We start from the raw sequence: 19,683 nt of genomic DNA, 5'->3' as shown, positions 1-19,683 counted from the left end.
GCAGTGGGAGGCCCCATTAGCTAAAGTGGTGCTTCAGGTTAAGAACAGTTTCATGTTAAGAACAGACCTCCAGAACGAATTAAGTACGTAACCAGAGGTACTACTGTAGTTGTTTATTTCCTTGACGTCTGATGGGAGGGCGTTCAACAAGGTGGGTGCCACTACCAAGAAGGCCCTCTGCCTGGTTCCCTGTAACCTCACTTCTTGCAATAATAATAATAATAATAATAATAATAATAATAATAATAATAATAATAATAATAATAATTTATTTATTATTTATTATTTATTATTTATTATTTATTATTTATTATTTATTATTTATTATTTATTATTTATTATTTATTATTTATTATTTATTATTTATTATTTATTATTTATACCCCGCCCATCTGGCTGGCCTTCCCCAGATCATGAGATAAACACATCCCAACCTTTACAATCTCCAGTGCAGGAATGGCCCAATACATCTGAGCACCTGAGGCGGACCTCAAAATGATGCCCTCCTCCCCACCAGGGAAGAAGAGGTGAGGGAAGATCTACATGGGGAACAAGGGGGAAAGAAATGTCCATACTGGAATCTGCTGTCCTAGTGGATCACGCTGCTTGAGGCAGTCGCTTCACCTTGCCTCATGCCCTGCTTCAACGAGTTTATCATGTTTGCTTAAGTGACAGGGACAACATTGTGAAGTGGAAGGGGAGAGATGTAAAAATAAATGCCTTGCGCACACCAAAAGTGGCAGAAAGCAGAAAGATCCCAGAGGATCTGGCTTGAATGAAATGCAACTTGTAAAAGTCCTATTACTCTCCTCCTGGCTGCCGCTCACAGAATTATTTGTTTTGATGTCGTCGGCAGCCCTGCCCCTTACTTGCAAATTGCTTAGTCAATACTGTTTTTAAATATGTTGGAGAGAAGCATTCCAAAGCTTTTACACACACACACACACACACACACACACACACACACACACACTCTTAAAGTCCGAATTAGCAGTGACAGCCAAGGGGTAGTGGCAGGGCTCAATTAAAAACAAAAAAGAAAAAGTTAACATTCTGGATATTATAAACTTGTTCTTTTATGATGGAAGCCTGGTGCTCTCAGTTCTCGTTAAGGGTCTATAAAACATTTCCATTAGAAGCACCAGGTAGGCAAAAGGGAGGCTCGTTTAAAATAAATCCTGCTCGAAACTTCACCCTGAGGCACTGGTACAAAGCTGACATCCAAGGTTTTAAACCCTGAAATGCTTTGTAGATGCTCTGCCACGAGAGACCATTAAGTGGCATATACTCTACTGAAAGTCTGAGAAGCTCTCCCCGATACAGACATTCTCAATGACTTCCATTCATTTCAATCGTGCTTTCTCCTTTCTGGGTCAGGCCTAAGGCCAGCTGGTTTAATAGCCAAATAAATAATAAGAATAATAAGAATAAGAATAAGAATGTTGCTGCTGCTGTTTCATTGCCTTTCACCAACAACTCAAGGCAATGCACAAAATTCAATAGAAACAGCTTTTAAAGGTTTAAAACAACACAGAAAATAAGAGCTACTAAATATACATTCATAGCAAATACCCATTTACCCAGCTTGGAAAGCCAGTCTGAGCAAAACTGTCTTCTGTTGTTTCCAGAAAACGGAGGGACAGCATGCTGTTCCACAGAACAGGGGAAGCTACACTAAGAAACTTAAGGAGTAGGCGTCTGAGATCTTTGCGAACATCACACTTGTACAGTGGTACCTCAGGTTAAGTACTTAATTCATTCTGGAGGTCCGTTCTTAACCTGAAACTGTTCTTAACCTGAAGCACCACTTTAGCTAATGGGGCCTCCCGCTTCTGCCGCATCGCCAGAGCATGATTTCTGTTCTCATGCTGAAGCAAAGTTCTTAACCCGAGGTACTATTTCTGGGTTAGCAGAGTCTGTAACCTGAAGCGTATGTAACCCGAAGTATCACTGTATATGTGGTGCTCAAGCAGTAGAAGGTCATAGAATCATAGAGTTGGAAGGCACCCTGCGGAACATCTAGTCCAACTTCCTGCCATATGCAGCTATCCCATGTGGGGATTGATCCTGCAACCTTGGCATTATCAGCACCACACTCTAACCAACTGAGCTATCCAGGCTGATGGAGAAGCTCCCCCAAAGATCCCAGTGACCTACTGGGTATATAAGGAAGAAGGCCACATCTTGTTCTCTTTTAAACCCTTGCAGCCAATTCATAGTCAAGCACGCACACACACACACCACAAGTGTGTGCCACAACCGGTTACATTGGCTACAGCAGAATGCTCATTTCAGGCCTAATTTCAGTGGTGGGAGGGGAATCTATGACTGCCAGGGGAGGCGTCTACGGGTCCATGTGTTCCTGCAGGTGCCTAATTGATAGCTTAGCCTAAAGCAACCCCCAAGCAGAGCAGGGTCAACTTACCACCTTCCAAAGTAAATACACATGGTCATCTAGAAAGTGTGTGTGTGCATGCGCGCATTCATAAGACAATTAAGCTAGAGCAGGGGTTGGCAACCTAAGGCCCATGGGCTGAAAGCAGCCCACGGAGGCCATTTAACCAGCCCATAAGCCGCCCCCAAACCGAGCCACCCACTTGGCGAGTCCCCACGCGCTGAGCTACACTGGTGCAGCACGGCATGGAGACTTTCTTCCACGGCTCCAGAAATTGCTTCTGCACATGCCCAGACACTGAAAATCACATATGTGTATGTCCGCAGCACTGGAAATCATTTCTGTGCATGCCCAGACACCGAAAATCGCTTCTGCGCAGAAGCAATTTTCAGCATCTAGGCAAGCACAGAAGCGATTTCCAGCACCACGGACATGCTCAGACGCAATTTCTGGTGTCGCGCTGCACTGCCCCGGCCCACAGAGGATCTCTGCAGGAGTGATCTGGCCCATGCCCAGTAAGCCTTGCCGACCTCTGAGCTAGAGACTAAAATAAGCTAAGAACACATCACTACATTGCTGCAGAGATTACGGGGGGCATATAAAACTTGGCTTGTTCCAACAGCTGGACAGCTAGCCTTGCCCCCAGGTGTGGCAGAAGTGGGATAAGTTTCAGAAGATTGAATGCACTGAGGATGAACATGCAGTACCCCTGTGCTGAGCGCATATTTTCACATAGTATTGGAACATGGGGACCTGCCTTGTTCCAATTCTTTCATTCAGCTATGAATCTTCCCCAGTTGATGCTCGCTCTGATTCAGACCATTCTTCTGTGTTCATCAGAGGAGAATATCTATCCATGCCTGAGTGGGCTTCTGGACTGTGCATCATGGAAGCCTCAGGAGAGATGATAGAGGACAAGGGGGAAGTCTTTGTGCCAAACAAGTTGCAGAAGAAAATGGTGAGTATTTGTCCATCTAGCTTGTCTACACTGCCACCAGCTCTCCAGGCTTTCAGACCCTTCCCAGCCCTGGCTGGAGATGCCACAGACTGAACCTGGAACCTTCTGCATCCAAAGCATATATTCTGCCCCAGAACTATGGCTGTTGTTGCCAGTTAATATGGGAAGCTACCTTATACTGAGTCAAACCATTGGGTCTTTCTACCTCAAGTGAGAAAAGGACCATCCTTTGTGCAATCAAGCCCTGGGAAATTATGGGATAACCAAGCACTGAAAACATATGGAATGTGCATGTCTATATGGAAGTGACACTTACATTATACTTTAATAAGCATTTAAAATAATAAGTTGTTAGCAGCATGCCCACTGGGACAGATAAACTTTTTTTTCCCTAAGAAAACAAAAAAGCCTTCTCAATTCTCTCCTTTCCTACCTTGATATGAGTTCCTGGGAACAGTAGTGGGGAGAGCCACTATTGTTCTCAGATCTTCCTTGCCAGCTTCCCAGAGACATCTGGTTGGCCTCTTTGAGAACAAGATGCTGGACCAGATAGGCCTTTGGCCTGATCCAGCAGGACTGGATTGCAGAGGGTTGGACTAGATTGTCCTTGAGGTCTCCTCCACCTTTACGATTCTATGATTCTACTACTCTTCTTACATGCTTGTAGTTCTCAGTTGTGCATTATGTATCCAATCTGGGAGAAGTTCTGGATTCCAGCACAAAAGCCAAGGTGGACAGTTTTGGGGGGAAAGTCCCAAGTGAAATTTGGGCAGTTTTTCATGCAACTGATCAGTGATAGGAGATCAGGGGTAAGTTCTCCTCTCTCCCCTCTCCTTTCTCCTAAGCATGACTCTGCCTGAACTGGATTCTCCTTGCAGCTGTGGCTTGCAGTCAACTCATTAACATTACTTAGGCATCATTTTTATAGCTGAATTATACTATGTTTATACTGCCGAATTCCATTACTTAATTGCTTCACTACTGGAAATTTCAAGGGGGGGTTTCTCTCTCTCTCTCTCTCTCTCTCTCTCTCTCTCTCTCTCTCTCTCTTGCCTAAGTCGCAGGGATAAACAAGTTTCTGTACTCCGCTACCCTAATTAACTGCATATTTCATATGAACGGCTGGCGTAGACAAATTAAGCAGAAGAGCAGTTGTTTAATCAAACTGGAAACTCACCCAGCATGAAAGTGGGTAAACCTCAGAAGATATGTGCTTCAGGTAAGGGGCTACCCATGGCTCTGGGATCATTAAAAAAGAGAAAGAAAAATGGCCTACAGAAATGACAATGACAAAATCCACACACTTCCACATGCCGGCTGTAAAAGCAGACACTGCAACAGGTTTATTTACTTGGGAGAGTTCTGGTACCAGCCCCAGGTGAACCACAGCTTAAGACCATGGGACCCATTGCTGGGGCTCATTCTGTCCAACTTTAAATTCCTCCATAAGGCTGTTTGTCCCTATTACAAAGCTGAGGGGAGTTTGCCACAACCTCCTCCCCTAGGGTTCCTATATGTCCGGAATTTCCCGGACATAGCTGGGACTTGGTCGTCAAAAAGAAGTGCCCAAGTGGAAATTGCTTAAATATCCAGGATAATCCAGACATATGGCAGCCCATGTCAGAAGTGAATTTTTGGCAAATTTCATTAAAAAGAAAAATAGCTTAAAAACTCGGGTCATTGTTCTTTTTTGAGATTTTGCAAAATAAAAACCTCAACAACTTTGGCAAGGAAAAAGCCCAACACACAACTTTTTGGAATATGGCAACACTATCCTCCCTTGAAAAGGAGAGAAGAGTTGGTTTGGAGGGGGGGCATGGCTTACCACGTGGGCTTCCCCCACCTCAATAAGGAAGAGGCGAAGTCCAGGCTATTTAATCCAGTGCTTTTTTCTAAAAAAAATGTTTAGAGGTACTCTCATTTTGACTCAAGAAAATCTCCATTTTATAGTTCAAATTGGGAAAAATAAATACAGTAAATGGACAAAAGTACAAAGATTCACAAAATGTTTAGGGGTATGCGTCCCCCCAGAAAAAAGCACTGATTTAATTCAGCTCCACCCCACACTCCTCCCTCTTTTTCTTGCAACGCCCACCCACCTGCCCCTTGCAGTATGGGCAAATTTTGATTTGGTGGGGGTCTGATAAAGAGGAAGGGTGTCCTTCTGACCAGTGTCAGAAACTCAGATATATAAGTTAGGCACCAAAGGGCTCCCTAAACCAGGGTTACCTTCACTAAAATGAAATGCCTAGCTGCCATTTGGGGGCCAGGCGGTTCAAAAGTTGTATTTTTCAATATGACTTTTGGGTTCCTGAAATTCATTCTCTTGCAGGTCAAGATATAATGGATAGAATTCTACAGGATGTGTTGTTAGTATGTGAAAACAGTCTAGCTCCAACAATCTCCAGGTATATACCTCCTGATGGTGGAGTTTGGTCGCAAGTGGCTCATAAAGGTAAAGGGACCCCTGACCATTAGGTCCAGTCGTGGCCGACCCTGGAGTTGCGGCGCTCATCTAGTTTTATTGGCTGAGGGAGCCGGCGTACAGCTTCCAGGTCATGTGGCCAGCATGACTAAGCTGCTTCTGGTGAACCAGAGCAGCACATGGAAACTCTGTTTCCTTCCCGCCAGAGTGGTACCTATTTATCTAGTTGCACTTTGACGTGCTTTTGAACTGCTAGGTGGGCAGGAGCAGGGACCGAGCAACGGGAGCTCACCCCACCATGGGGATTTGAACCGCCGACCTTCTGATCAGCAAGTCCTAGACTCTGTGGTTTAACCCACAGTGCCACCTGCGTCCCTAAGTGGCTCATAGCCAGGTGCAAAACGTGCCTGGCACCTGGCAAATTTCGACTTTACACCGGAAAAGAAAAACACTTCTCAATCTCAGCCCAAGAGGCACATTCTGTCGTGTATACCTATCCTCCCACATTCCAGCAGGGGCTGAAGTCAAAAGTGGGTAGAGCAATGAAAACAACTTATCTTTTTGTTCAGCAGACAAGTTTCTAAACATGCCCCTTTCTGCCCCCAACAAGCAAGATGTGTGGTCAGGGTTAAGGACATGTTCCATTGGGGTGCAAAACAGAACCAGCGAGGGGTGCGGCCTGATGAGAGTTCTGAGGGCCAGGTAAGAGAGACCCAAGGCCCTTGTTCAGACCACAGGCCTGAGGATCCCCACTCTGGGCTCTGAAATGGGACAGTTGTTCATTGCTACCAGATCAGCGCCAAATGGGAAATAATCCAGTGTTCAGCGGATGGCAAGCATTTTCTGTCTCCATGAAGCTCATAACCCTATGAGGCTCCTCATCTCTGTGGGCACCTCACCCAAATAACAAAGTATGCCAACTTTTATTTGCATCTCGGCTCATTAGCTTAAGAGCCATTTAAGTGGGAGGGACGGGGGCTTCTTTAGGCAAAAGCAAAACGAGCCAAAAGACAGAGAACTAGCTAAAGCATCTCGAAGTAATTCTGTTTTTGGCCGAATAAACACAGTGAGAATTCTTTGACAGAGGGGAGAGGGAAAGCGAAGTCAAATTTCTTTATCCTTGTGTCTTCCACCACCACCACACACTTTCCCTTCACAATGTAATACACTGTTTGGTGGGCCGGTGAGGGGCACATCCCCCGAGACCCCGGCAGAATCCAGGCCTTTGGTAATGGATTCCTAATACCCAACGCTCCTGTCAACCTCTTTCCCGTTTCCCTTTGAACGAGGGTAGTCTGTCGGGGAAAAGCAATTTAAAACCCCTGGTAAAGGGAGACTGTGAGGTAAAGAGGGAAGAATGATCCGTTATCAAGGCTGCCAATGGAGATGACCCCACTGGTGCGGTCAGGATGCCCTTCAATGCCTTACTTACCCCATTATTAGAAGATGATATTCTATAACTAACAAAGGCCTTTAAAAAAAAAAGTATCAGTCTGACCACTTCTTTTTCTTAAAGGGGGAAGATTAACACCTAGGAGGGAGGGGAGAAAGGGAACTCCATTTGGCTCGTCTACCCTGGAATTCCTTGGAATGAAACATGAGAGTTCTCAGCTTCAGTTGACTGGACCAAGTGGCTGGAGGCTGGGCCTGGAGGAGGAAGATCTTGCGTCTCAGCGCTCTATAAGAAGGAAAAGGAACACAGCCTGACATATAGGCTATGGGGTGGCTCCTAAAAAGCAGCAGAGACTGGTCCAGGAGGGCAAATGGGGCACTGCCCCACCCAGTGCCGGATTTACATATAAGCTAAAGAAGCTATAGTTTAGGGCCCCACTCTCTAGGGGGCCCCCAAAAAATTAAAGGGGGGGGGGGACTGGATGTACATTTTTCAAAATATCAGGTCCATAAATTACCATATAGCATATATTCAACACAAAAAACAGCGACAATCTGTTGTTGACAAAGGACAGCTGGACATATAAAGGGCCCCATTACCTTCAATATCTTAGGGCCTCATCAAACCTAAATCCGGCCCTGGCCCCACCAACCTCAGTCTGCCCTGAGCAACAGTCACCACTGCTAACATTCCCTAAAGATTCCAGACCCTCCAACATTTCTCTGATGACAATAGGGATGTCCCATTCCATAATGATAAGTTGATTATTTATACCCCACACATCTTATTGGGTTGCCCTAGCACTCTGGGCAGCTCCCAACATATATAAAAACATAATAAAACATAAAACATTTTTAAAAAATGTATACAGATCTGCCTTCAGATGGCTCGTAGGTCAGATAACTCCATACCCTCCAATATTTCTTCAATGAAAATAGAGGCATCCTAAGGAAAAGCAAGGGACGCGGGTGGCCCTGTGGGTTAAACCACAGTCTAGGACTTGCCAATCAGAAGGTCAGCGGTTCGAATCCCCACAATGGGGTGAGCTCCCGTTGCTTGGTCCCTGCTCCTGCCAACCTAGCAGTTCGAAAGCACGTCAAAGTGCAAGTAGATAAATAGGTACTGCTCCGGCAGGAAGGTAAACGGCGTTTCCGTGCGCTGCTTTGGTTTTCCAGAAGCGGCTTAGTCATGCTGGCCACATGTCCGGGGAGCTGTATGCCGGCTCCCTCAGCCAATAAAGTGAGATGAGTGCCGCAACCCCAGAGTGGGCCATGACCTAACAGTCAGGGGTCTCTTTACCTTTACCTTTAAGCAAAAGCAGGACATTATAGGATCAAATCAGAAACTAGGATGGATTCTCTAAATCAGGGACCTCCCTGGAAAACTGGGACACTTGAAGGGTCTGAGCTTCCCATTGCTTCATGGTCACAGCTTGATCAATGCTCATCTAAATCAGTAGTTTCCAAGCTTTTTCAAGGTACTGCCCCGCCCCCCTTGGTTCAATGGAACACATCCTGTGTGGCCCTTACCCTACAAAAAGCATTATTCAGAATAGCAGCTTGCATGACCCACTGTGGAAGATAATAACAGAATGACGTTCAAAACAGTAGCAATTAATCAACACAATTATTCAAAACCCAACCTGAACTATTTCGTTTAATTAATTCAGCAAAACAGATGGACTTGGTCCAGTGATGCCTGATGCCAGCTTTTCCAACCCCAGTGCCCTCAGCTGCCCCTTGATTTCCCACCCACAGTAACCCCCCCCCCCCCGAGGGCAATACAGCCCACTTTGGGAACCACCGGCCTAAATCAACCCCTATCATTTCGCTTGGCCTTTCTGGAATCTTACGGAGGTGAAGCTAACAGTTGTGAAGATGTTGCCCCTCTGATCCTATACACAAAATCGAAGTTTACACTTGGAGGCCAGGGAGAGGTGTGACCAGGAGAAAGGATATTGTCAGAGAAGGAGCTGTGGCTTTGGAGAGAGTCCCCACAGCCAGATCATGAGGCCTGGAGGGTCACATTGGATGACCGGGCCCAAAATTTGCCACTTTAGCCTTAGATATACAAATTGGTTGACAATAAATAAAATAAAATAAAATATTACAGTTTTTTTTATGAGCAACAACAGGCTACATGTGGCCTTAAGTGTTCATCCAAGTGCATTTATACACCCAGCTGCTGACATGCCTCCTCCCCAGATTTAGGGCAGAACTCCAGAATCATTCACTCAATTTTTATTTTTTAAAAAATGTCTACTTAACAACTGGCTGCTTTTATTCCCAAATTAGACACAGATCTGGGCCCTTGGTTCCAGTTTCCTGCTAAAATTACCTCCATCCACTCATATTCACCCTCAGAAAGTGCTCTTCCTTGTAAACAGCACCTTTGCAGGGGAATTAGCAGCAGGAAGGCAATGCAACTAGCGTCTGTGGTTCTCCCCCTCCTCAATAATTCTCACCACAACCCCATGAGGTTGGTTTGGCTGAGAGGTAGTGACTGGTCCAAGGTCCCCCAGTGGGTTTCATAGCCAAAGTGGGGATGTGAACTCCGGTCTCCCAAGTCCTAGTCTGATACTCTAACCACTACACCACACAAGCTAAAAGACTGTTCTTGGTTGTGGTGGTGGTTGCTGTTCAAAATAAAAGTTGCCAGTTTAATTACACTAATATGCACAATTTTGCAAATAACTCCACCCCCCAAAAAACAGAATGCATTTTAATGTACACTTTCCCCTAATATCCACATTTTTGTATACTGGAAAAAATAGATTCATCAGACAATTGTGCAATAATATCCTTAGCATAAATATTAAACAGAAAAGAGCCTTGTTTTACACCATCTGTTGACTGCATTTCACCTGACAGTTGTCCATCTTTGCCATCACTTTTATTGCAGTGCCTGTGTATAGATTCTTGATAAGGATTTTTGAATGTGTTATTTGGTTGGAGAATGGCCTTGCTGCCAATGGAATTTGCTGCCAAGGAGTGTGGTGGAGTCTCCTTCTTTGGAGGTCTTTAAGCAGAGGCTTGACAACCATATGTCAGGAGTGCTCTAATGGTGTTTCCTGCTTGGCAGGGGGTTGGACTCGATGGCCCTTGTGGTCTCTTCCAACTCTATTGAATTTGGCGAGTTTGCATTGAAATGCAAACCAAACCTAATTTCTCTCCCATCTAGTTGGGCTAGTCCATACTTGCAAATAAAGGTAAGGGAGAAATTGATTCAGCTCACGTTGAAAAGTCAGGACTTACCTAATTCACCGTTTCTGAAACAATATGCAAACTGAAATGCAGTCAACCTTTGACATTCACACTGAATTCTGCAATGCAGTTCCTGAATTTTGCAATGCCTACATTAGAGCAAAGTGTGCATTTATATGCATACATTAGTGAAAAGAAATACAAAAAAATGCATTATACTAAATGCAAAAATGTTAACATTAGGAGAAAATCATACTAAAATGTGGGTGAATTTTCATGAGCACCTTAAAGCAACAACAACACACAAACTGATGCGGAAATATGAAGAAATCAATTTTTGCAAATTGAAAGAAACTGAAACGGACATATCCTCGCATCCTAAGTTGCAAGTGCTGAAGTAGCAGACGAAGCAGTTGTCTCTATGCTGTTTTCAGATCTCTGAAATTAATACACCATCATTAAACTTGTATAACTGTTTCATTAAAAGAAGATGGATGGGAAAGAGAGAAGGAGAGTGGAGAGGTATCGCACAGAGCAAAAACTCTAGAGATCCGAAATTCTTCCCCCGATATTCCAAGGCACCATTCGTACCCTGTCACTCACTAGATGGATGTGAGGTCCAAGCTGTTAACCGACTCTCCCGTTCAGAAACATCCTGCCACTACACATTATTGCAATTTAATATTTTCACACAGAGACACATCATTATCTTGGAACCTGACACTGCAAGGATTATTTTGTAATTTCCCCCCTAGAACATCTATTCCCTACCCACCCTAATGTGAGCTTCAAGACACAGGCGTGAGCAAAACAGACTTCCTTTTCCTTTGCCCTTTTATTGGAGAGAAATCCAGCAGCCTTTTGGGTTTTTTGCAAACTTTTTATTTATAGAATAGGAATCCTTGCATAGTAGCTTTTTCATTTTAGAATCCATATAAGAATATACGAACACAAGGAGATCCCTGTTAGGTCAGTCCATGCACAACCTTTTTGTAATCCAGGATTTTCCAAACTTGGGTCTCCCGTTGATTTTGGACTACAGTTCCCATGATCCCTGAGCACTGGTCCTGCAAGCTAAGGATGATGGGAGTTGTGGTCCAACAACAGCTGGAGACCCAAGTTTGGGAAGCCCTGGTATAAACCTCTGATTTATCCTGCACAAAGGTAACAGTTGCATTCATTGCTCTACCCATATTTTCTCTGGCCCCACCCACCAATGCCATGTGGCCCCAAGATGATTCCCAGAAGGGAATGTGGCCCTCTGATTGATAAAAATTCCTCACCCTTGATTTAAGTCAAGGGCAAAGAAATTTGTGCTGAATGGGGACAGAAGTGAATTCTGACCTCAGTGAATTAGGGTGGGCAGGTGAGGCAAGGAAATCTGGGAATGAGGCTGTGGCGTAAGCCTCATATTTGACATTGCCGTGGTCCAAGGTTTCCAAAAAGACAGGCGAATGTTAAGGCTGAGGAGCGTCGCCCTCCGCTCCTAAGTGCTGTTTACCACTTGCCATTAATTATGCCTTTCAAGTCAAAACGAGCAGGTTTCGTTAACTTTGCCGATGCCAAAGCCCTGCCATTGGACGCAAACTCATTCCCTTGCCACATTTGTTTTGATAGGTTTTAGATGTGTTAATAGCACTTAAGGAAAAAAGAAAACATTATAGCAAAGCCCATGTTTATTTATGAGCGTTCTGAAGGCTACAGCACATTCCCCTAAAGAGCAATGAAGATGATGGTTCTTTTCCTTTCCATGAAATCAGATTAGAGGAGAAGGATGAATTGATTATTTCATTTAATGGAAGTATTTGGGGGAGGGGAATTGTTTTAGAATTTTACGTGGCGCTATTTTGAAGTGAGACAGGAGGAAAGGCAGTGATAAAATCTAGGGATGGTGTCCTGCTCAGAGTAGGCAAGCATTGCATACAACCCATAATTAGGCCAGTAGCTCAGTGGTAGAGCATCTGGTCTGAATGCCATGCAAAAGGCTCCAGCTTAAATTCCCAGCATCCTCAGGTAGGCCTGGGAGGGAGCCTTACAGAACCACTGCCAGTCAGTGTAGACCAGGCATAGGCAAACTCAGCCCTCCAGATGTTTTGGGACTGCAACTCCCATCATCCCTGACCACTGGTCCAGTTAGCTAGGGGTGATGGGAGTTGTAGTCCCAAAACATCTGGAGGGCTGCGTTTGCCTATGCCTGGTGTAGACTATGATGGCTAGTAGTCATGTGCCCTCTTTTTCCAGGACATGTCCTCTTTTTCACAGAGAGAATCATAACAGCAATCCATGGTTAAATGCATAAGTCGGCAAATGTGTCCTCTTTTTTGCTCTTCAGAATATGGCAACCCAGGACCTATGAACTGATTCATTATAAGGCCGCTACCTATATGCTTGTAAGACCCCTATCTAAATTGACCACTGATGCATCACTGTAAAGAGATGTCAAGAGATGGCCACAGATGGGAAGAAAAATGTATGGGATAATTTATATGCATAAATGCAGATTTGGAAATAATTACACTCATTCAAATAAAAATGCAGTCCATCTCACTCTAGTACAGCCTTTCTCAACCTGTGGGTCCCCAGATGTTGTTGAACTACAACTTCCATCACCCCTAGCTAGCAAGGCCAGAGCTCAGGGATGATGGGAGTTGTAGTCCAACAACATCTGGAGACCCACAGGTTGAGAACCGCTGCTCTAGTAGGAAAGACTATATTTAGGTGACATTTTTTTTAGCTAGCTGCTTAGTCTGCTGCTGTCCAGGTTCTTACTCTTGATGGGACGTTTAAACCCTGCCCCAGTATCCTCCTTCTCAGGGTGATCTGTAAATTGGATTTGGACCAGGCAGCCCTTCAAATTGCAAAACTGGAGAGTTATTCTTGCTCACCCCACTTTTGCCCTCAGCTGGCAGTGGGTTATATTAATAGATCCGTGGAATTGTAGAGTTGGAAGGAATCCCAAAGGTCATGTAGTCCAGCTCCTTGCAATGCAACTCAGCTAAAGCATCCCTGATGGATGGCCATCCAACCTTTGTCTGAAAACCTCCAATGAAGGTCCACCACCTTCTGAAGAAGTCTATTCCACTGCCAACCAGCTCTTCCTGTCAGAAAGGTCTTACTAATATTTAGTCATAATTTCCTTCCTTTTAATTTGAATCCATTGGTTTGGTTTGTACCCTCCAGAGGAAAAGAGGGGAAAAGCTTGCTTCATCTTCCATCTGACAGCCCTACGGATATTTGAAGATGGCTCTCAGACTTCTCTTTTCAAGGCTGAACATACCCACTCCTTCAATTGTGCCTCATAAAGTCTCAGTCCTACTTAGAGTAGGCCCATTAAAATTAACAAACCCAAGTTTGGCATGTCCATTCTCATCAGTGAGTCTGCTCCAAGTGGAACTAGTGTTGGATGCGGCCCAGTGGTTGCTCTCTAGAGAGGCGGAAGAATGCATCTCCAACGCACAGAAAAGGGTTATCGTTCCCTTGGCAAAACTTTTTGCATAGCAGACTTAGCAAAGTTCTCCACAACTCATCATCTACGCTATAAAAAGATAGTTATTTTAAAAGCCAGCTATTTTAAAAGATAGTTCTGCCATGTTCAGCTTTAAAGGTCCATTTTATTTCTACTTGATCAAACACAGGGAGCTCTGATCATTTGCTTAATGTGTGTGTTTCCTTAGTGCAGGATGCTGCTATGGAGCATAACATGGACGTAGTGTTTACCTCTAAACAGGAAGTGAGTGAGTGAGTGAGTGCAGTGATGGATCTTGGCATCTCAAATTTCAGCGGTGCCTTGTGCAACGCCAAAATCCAGTTCCCACCCACCTTTCGCCTTCCATTGGACGTCATAGTTGCAGCACTTCAGAAGTTCAACCTCTGGTGTGACTGAATTGGTTGTGCACCCCTAGATCCACCTTTGGTGTGCGTGTGTGTGTGTGTGTGTGTGTGAGAGAGAGAGAGAGAGAGAGAGAGAGAGAGAGAGAGAGAGAGAGAGCTCATGCTTTATGGGCATAGCATCTACAACACAGCAATTGTGAAGGTATCATCTTGGCATGGAACACACTTTACTGAGACCTGATGGCTTCCTCATCAGGTAGTATAAACAAGAGTTCAGATTATACACAAAGGTTTTAAAATGGCTGGGGCAGAGGAGGAAGTGTAGAGGCAAAATGACCCAGAAGCAAAGCAGCATTTCTAGATTGGCAATGCTAGCAGCTGACTGATTTGGCCACCTTTCATCAGCTGATCATTCCTGGACTATGGACAATCTAGTTACACGTTCCAGATTCCAACAGTTTCATAGAATCACAGAACTGTAGAGTTGGAAGGGATCTCTAGGGTCATCTATTTCAGCCGGCTGCAATGCAGGAATCACAGCTAAATTCAAGTCCCTGAGCAGCCACAATTCCCAGCCACTATCACTGCAACTCACCTAACCTACCTAACACGATTGTTGTGATGATAACATGGAGGGAAGGCAGAAGACAACAAAGGAGGGCACCTGTGTGCCTTAGAGCAGGAATGAGAAGCCTGTCACAGCCTGGGGGCCACATTCCCTTCTGTGCAAACCTCCAGAGGCCACATGTGGAGCCAAAAGAAAACTGGGCAGAGCAACCAATGTAAACTTTAACTTTGTACAGTAGGCTGGTTTCTACACATGCTCACCCACCGCTCTCAGTCCTCCATCCAGATAAGTGAGGAGCATTATCAGAGTTCAAGGACACATTCCAGCCCAGCAGGAACATCCAAGAAGCCTGGGAGACTTTGGTTCTCTAGCTGTTGGCCATTGCAACAAGCTTTAGTCCACCCGGAAATTTGGATTGGTGGAACTCACCAACCAAACAAGCGTTTGGGATTTCAGTGGCAAAGTTTAAGAGACCTCATGGTAGACCTCACGGTGCATGTGCAGAAGCCATTCCGGCAGTGCCGGATTACCAAATAGACGGAGTAGGCACCAGCCTATGGGTCCCATGCCTTTTAGAGACCCTGAGGCAACAGATCAAAATTATATTGATTTGATCATGAAAGGAAATTGCAATAGGAGATTATTTGCAAGGCAACCCCCCCCCCAAAAAAAAATTTTTTTTGATTGCCTAGGGGCCACCACAGGGTTTAATCCAGCACTGCATTCTGGCCTCTTTTGCAGAGGTCATACTAGACAAAGAGACCTCCAATTGATTCGTTCCACAATCTGTCTTAACACTGTGGAGTAGACCTCAGCACTACATTCATCCTTAACCATAGGAAAAGTGTATATTCTCTGATTTGTGGTAGAGGAGGAGCAATGTGTGTGATACCTGCCATAGCTGCCACAACTACCTGGGGTCTGTGGCACCAACATACTTGCCCTATATGAATTTGTAGATTTACCCCCAGAAATGTTGGGCTCCATCTTGGAATGCATTTACAGGACTCAGCTCCAGAAAAGGTGGCGTAATAAGATTGGCTTTTGAGCATGTGCCGAGTGCGTTTTCTTCACCACACGTCTTGGATTAGGAGGCAACAGCGTGTGAGCCAGAGGGTGGAGTTGTAAGCATTACATTTGTTTGGCTGGTAATAATAATTGATACTCTCCTCTGGAGGCTGAAGGATAAACTCAAACCTCTAAAGGAAATCCACTATGAATCAGTCCACAAAACAGGATTCTGAAAATGAATAGCTTTCTTTGGGGGGTGATAAAAATGTATTTAACTGAAAAGCAACAAGCCAGGCATAATTTTTTTTATAAAAAAGTAAAATAATAGTAATAATAAATTATTACAAATTATCTTAACAGTACATTTGCAACCGCCTTATAAAAACAGCGATAATATTTTTGTCTCGGATTCTAGAATTACTGGTGTGACAGCTAATGCAGTAATGATTTGTTTCAAACGCTGGTGTTTAAGCCATAGAAAGCTGATTTTTATCCATTTTTTTTTTCCAGTAGGCTGCATTGTCGTTAATGAAATTAAACACACCAATCGCATTTGTCCCCGGGGGACGAAGAGTCGTACACGCCACTGGTTTACTTTTTTATTAAAATAAATTGCAGCCAGAAAGATGGACTAATTGCATGCAGAATTGAAAAAGAAACATTCCATTGATATAATTAAGCCAATTTTCGTGGACAGAAAGAGTTAGCATTGAGATAGAATAAGCAGAGCATTCAACAGAGACTGACATGCACACCTCTCTCCCCCACCAAACCCGCACCAATCCTGGCATTTCTCTCCCCCACCCAACACTTTTTAAAAAGAAAAAATAGCAGACAGTTAACTATTAGACAAATATTCCCCTGCTCCAGCCTTCCATGCATTATCTAATAATGGTGGCTAAATTGTCTCTAATCCTCGTTACCAGGGCATAGTGTCTGTGTGAAACAGTTGACAAGAATGAGTGTGTGTCTGTCAAAATAGGGAGGAAAGAAACTCACAGGTCTGTTTTTATCCGGCCTTTTGACTTCAAAAAAGAACTGGACACTCCACTCAGGGAGCTGGCAGACAGATTTTCTCCTACCTCACTTCCAATTATATTTAAATGGTTCTCCTGCCCTCTCTCACCCTCCCTTGGGACTCTCCCCAGGCAACACCCTCTCTCCTCCGGACAGGCCCCTCTCCTCAGTGACACACCACTTGCTGGCTGTGTTAAGCACTCTCCTTGAATGTTTTTAGCCCGGCTGGAATGTGTCCTTGAACTCTCGCTCACAGGGATGGAGGGCAGAAAGGAGGATATGCAGAAAGGAGCCTAATGTACAAAATGTACACACAGAGAGAGACCCTATGTTATTTGCTCTGTCTAGTTTTCTCTTTGGCCCCAAGACGGCTGTTCGAATGGAATGTGGCCCCCGAGCTGAACAAAAGGCTCCCCCCCACCCCTAGGTCAAGCCTGATCTAACGCCAACCACCTTATCAGGGTTCAAACCAAAGTCCCCTTCAAAGTGTTTGTTTCTCAGGAAAGCTAATTCTTTGTTTGCCAATGCCTTTGCCTCCCCACTCTCTCATTCTCTCTCCCCCACCCCCCATTTCCTCCCCTGGAGACACCTGATGAATCACATCAAAGACTATTTCAGCATCAGGGTGCGAGGGGAAATTGGGGAGGGGGGAGCACTTCATTTAAAAATAAAGATTTTTTAATCCTGGATAATTTGGATTCAGACTGTAATTATACATCACTTCAATTACCAGATCAGAACCCCCTAAGTATTTCTAATTGCCTAATTGAAATAAATTGTGGTTTTTTTGGTGGGGGGGGGGGGAGAGAACAGCTAGTAGCAAACTTTCCTTCAAAGAAGTTGATTGTGATGTGGGGGAATAGGAGTTGGATGTGGGTGGGTGTTTCATGAAGGAAAGTAGGCAGGCAGGAGGGCTGGAATGAGAATGGTCAGCTCCTGATTTTTTGTTATCTCCTGTGGCACTAAAGTAAGTTACACGGGGAGCAAGACCTGCAGGGAATGAATCCTGTAGAGAGACCTGCCTAATCTGCAATCAGACTACAAAATAAGGGCATTCATATATGAGCATCTAATAAGTCCAGGAATAGGGAGTCTCAGGAGGCAAGTATGGTCCTCCAGGACTCCCTATCTAGCTCTTGGGACCGGGGGCAGACTTTGGTCTTTCAAATTTCAGCAGCGCCCTGTGCAAGGCCAAAATTCAGCACACACACACCCAATCTCTCGCCTTCCATTCTGCTCAATTTACTATGTCATAGCTGCCATGCCCTGCAGCGCCCCCTAGACTCAGTGCTCAGTGCAGCAGAACCAGTCATGCTGCCCTAATTCCACCTCTGTTGGTACTTTCCTCCCCAGGCCACAACCCCTCCGGAGCCACACCCCTCACCAGCACTGCATCACTCCGTCCTCGGGTGCTTTTGCCTGGTTCTGTTGATATCTCTTGCTTGTCTGGAAGGAACATTGCAAGCATAGGAAGTGTGTAGCCTGCTGTGCAGAAGTAAACACACACCTAGGTTTGTTGTTCTGCCCACTGGCATGGGGTCCCTGGAAGGCTTTCCAGGAGAGAATTGTGGCCTGCAGGCTGCGAAAGGTCCCCCACACCTGACCTGAGGAGAAATTTGATTTTAAGCCTTGTCCAAGGTGATGTTAACATCCCCAAGAGTCCTGCTGAAAAGAAACGACTCCAAATAATGGGAGATGTCAGGGACGTTTTCTGGCGTGGGTTCCCCTCAGAGAAGAGATCCCTAAAGACTTCCAAAAACATTTCAATTTGTATGTGTACTGCTTGATCAGGTGGTAAGAGGGATTCAGAAGCAAGCACACAGATTTGCCTTGTCAATTAGTCCAGCATCTTCCCAGCTCAATACAAAGCTATAGTTTTCCAGGTCCCTACTTAACACATATAGTTGACTTCATCCCTTGCCACGCTGATGTTCAGGCCTGGGCAGGTGGCTCAACTCAGATTCTACGTCCTTGGGAACGGCCATTTGCCTGCTTTCCCTCATCACTCAGAGAAGAACAACAGGATCTGTGGGCCTCCAGATGTTGTTGGGACTCCAGCTCTCATTGACCCCTGGTCAGCATGGCTAATGGTCAGGAAAATGGGCATTGTAGTCCAGCAACATCTGGAGAAATACAGGTCCCCCACCCACCCCAGATGTAAGAGGACAGAACAACCCACAACAATTTACTTGGGCACTCTGGAGATCATGGAACTCTCACAAGTAAGGCTACAATCTTAACCCCACTTTCCTGGTAGTAAATGCCACTGAATTAAATAGGAACATGAGAAGAGCCAGTAGCCCATCTAATCCCAGCATGCTGTTCTCACAGTGGCCAACCAGATGCCTGCAGGAAACCCACAAGCGGGACCCAAGCACAAGGCCACTCTTGCCTCCTATGGTTTCCAGAAACTGATATTCAGAAGCATTGCTACCTCCAACTTACTTCTGAGCAAGCATGGTTAGGGTTGCACTGTGACTTCCCAGCCTCACATGAAGAGATTACCCCTAGGAACTGGTGCACAGTCTCTTATAGTGACTCCTTCACTAAATGGTCTTCAGCCAGGATTCATCTTGTCGGCATTTTGCAGAACCCTTCAGCCTCTCCCATTCAATTCTGCTGGCTCTGTGGTCTGTGCTGGAGAAGGCAAAGGGCACCCTCTGGGAAGCAGTTTCACGTCACCCAGATGCATGGCTCTGAGCCAGTGCATCGCCCACTTAAATTCCCTGAAATTCAAGCAATGGGATTCCGGAGTTCTCAGGCTCTCCTTAGTGGCAACAAACGGGCCCAGGAACCATCAGAAGTCAGGATGCCCTAAATCTCTCGGCTAAAGGTCACCAAATATAATAGGGTCTGCTCTGCTTCTAGGTATGCTTGTGAGC

General features: G+C 45.1%; 1 protein-coding gene across 6 annotated transcripts in view; it reads right to left on the bottom strand.

Annotated features, from left to right (window-relative positions):
* PRDM16 (PR/SET domain 16) overlaps window positions 1-19,683 on the bottom strand; it is a 440,541-nt gene that overhangs the window by 406,405 nt on the left and 14,453 nt on the right. The gene's annotated exons all lie outside the window — the stretch shown is intronic.

Source organism: Podarcis gaigeae (genome assembly GCF_964106915.1).
Source record: "Podarcis gaigeae genome assembly, chromosome: 8".
Lineage (NCBI taxonomy): Eukaryota > Metazoa > Chordata > Lepidosauria > Squamata > Lacertidae > Podarcis > Podarcis gaigeae.
Note: the sequence above shows the minus strand (reverse complement) of the source record. Positions and strands in the feature narration are given on the sequence as shown.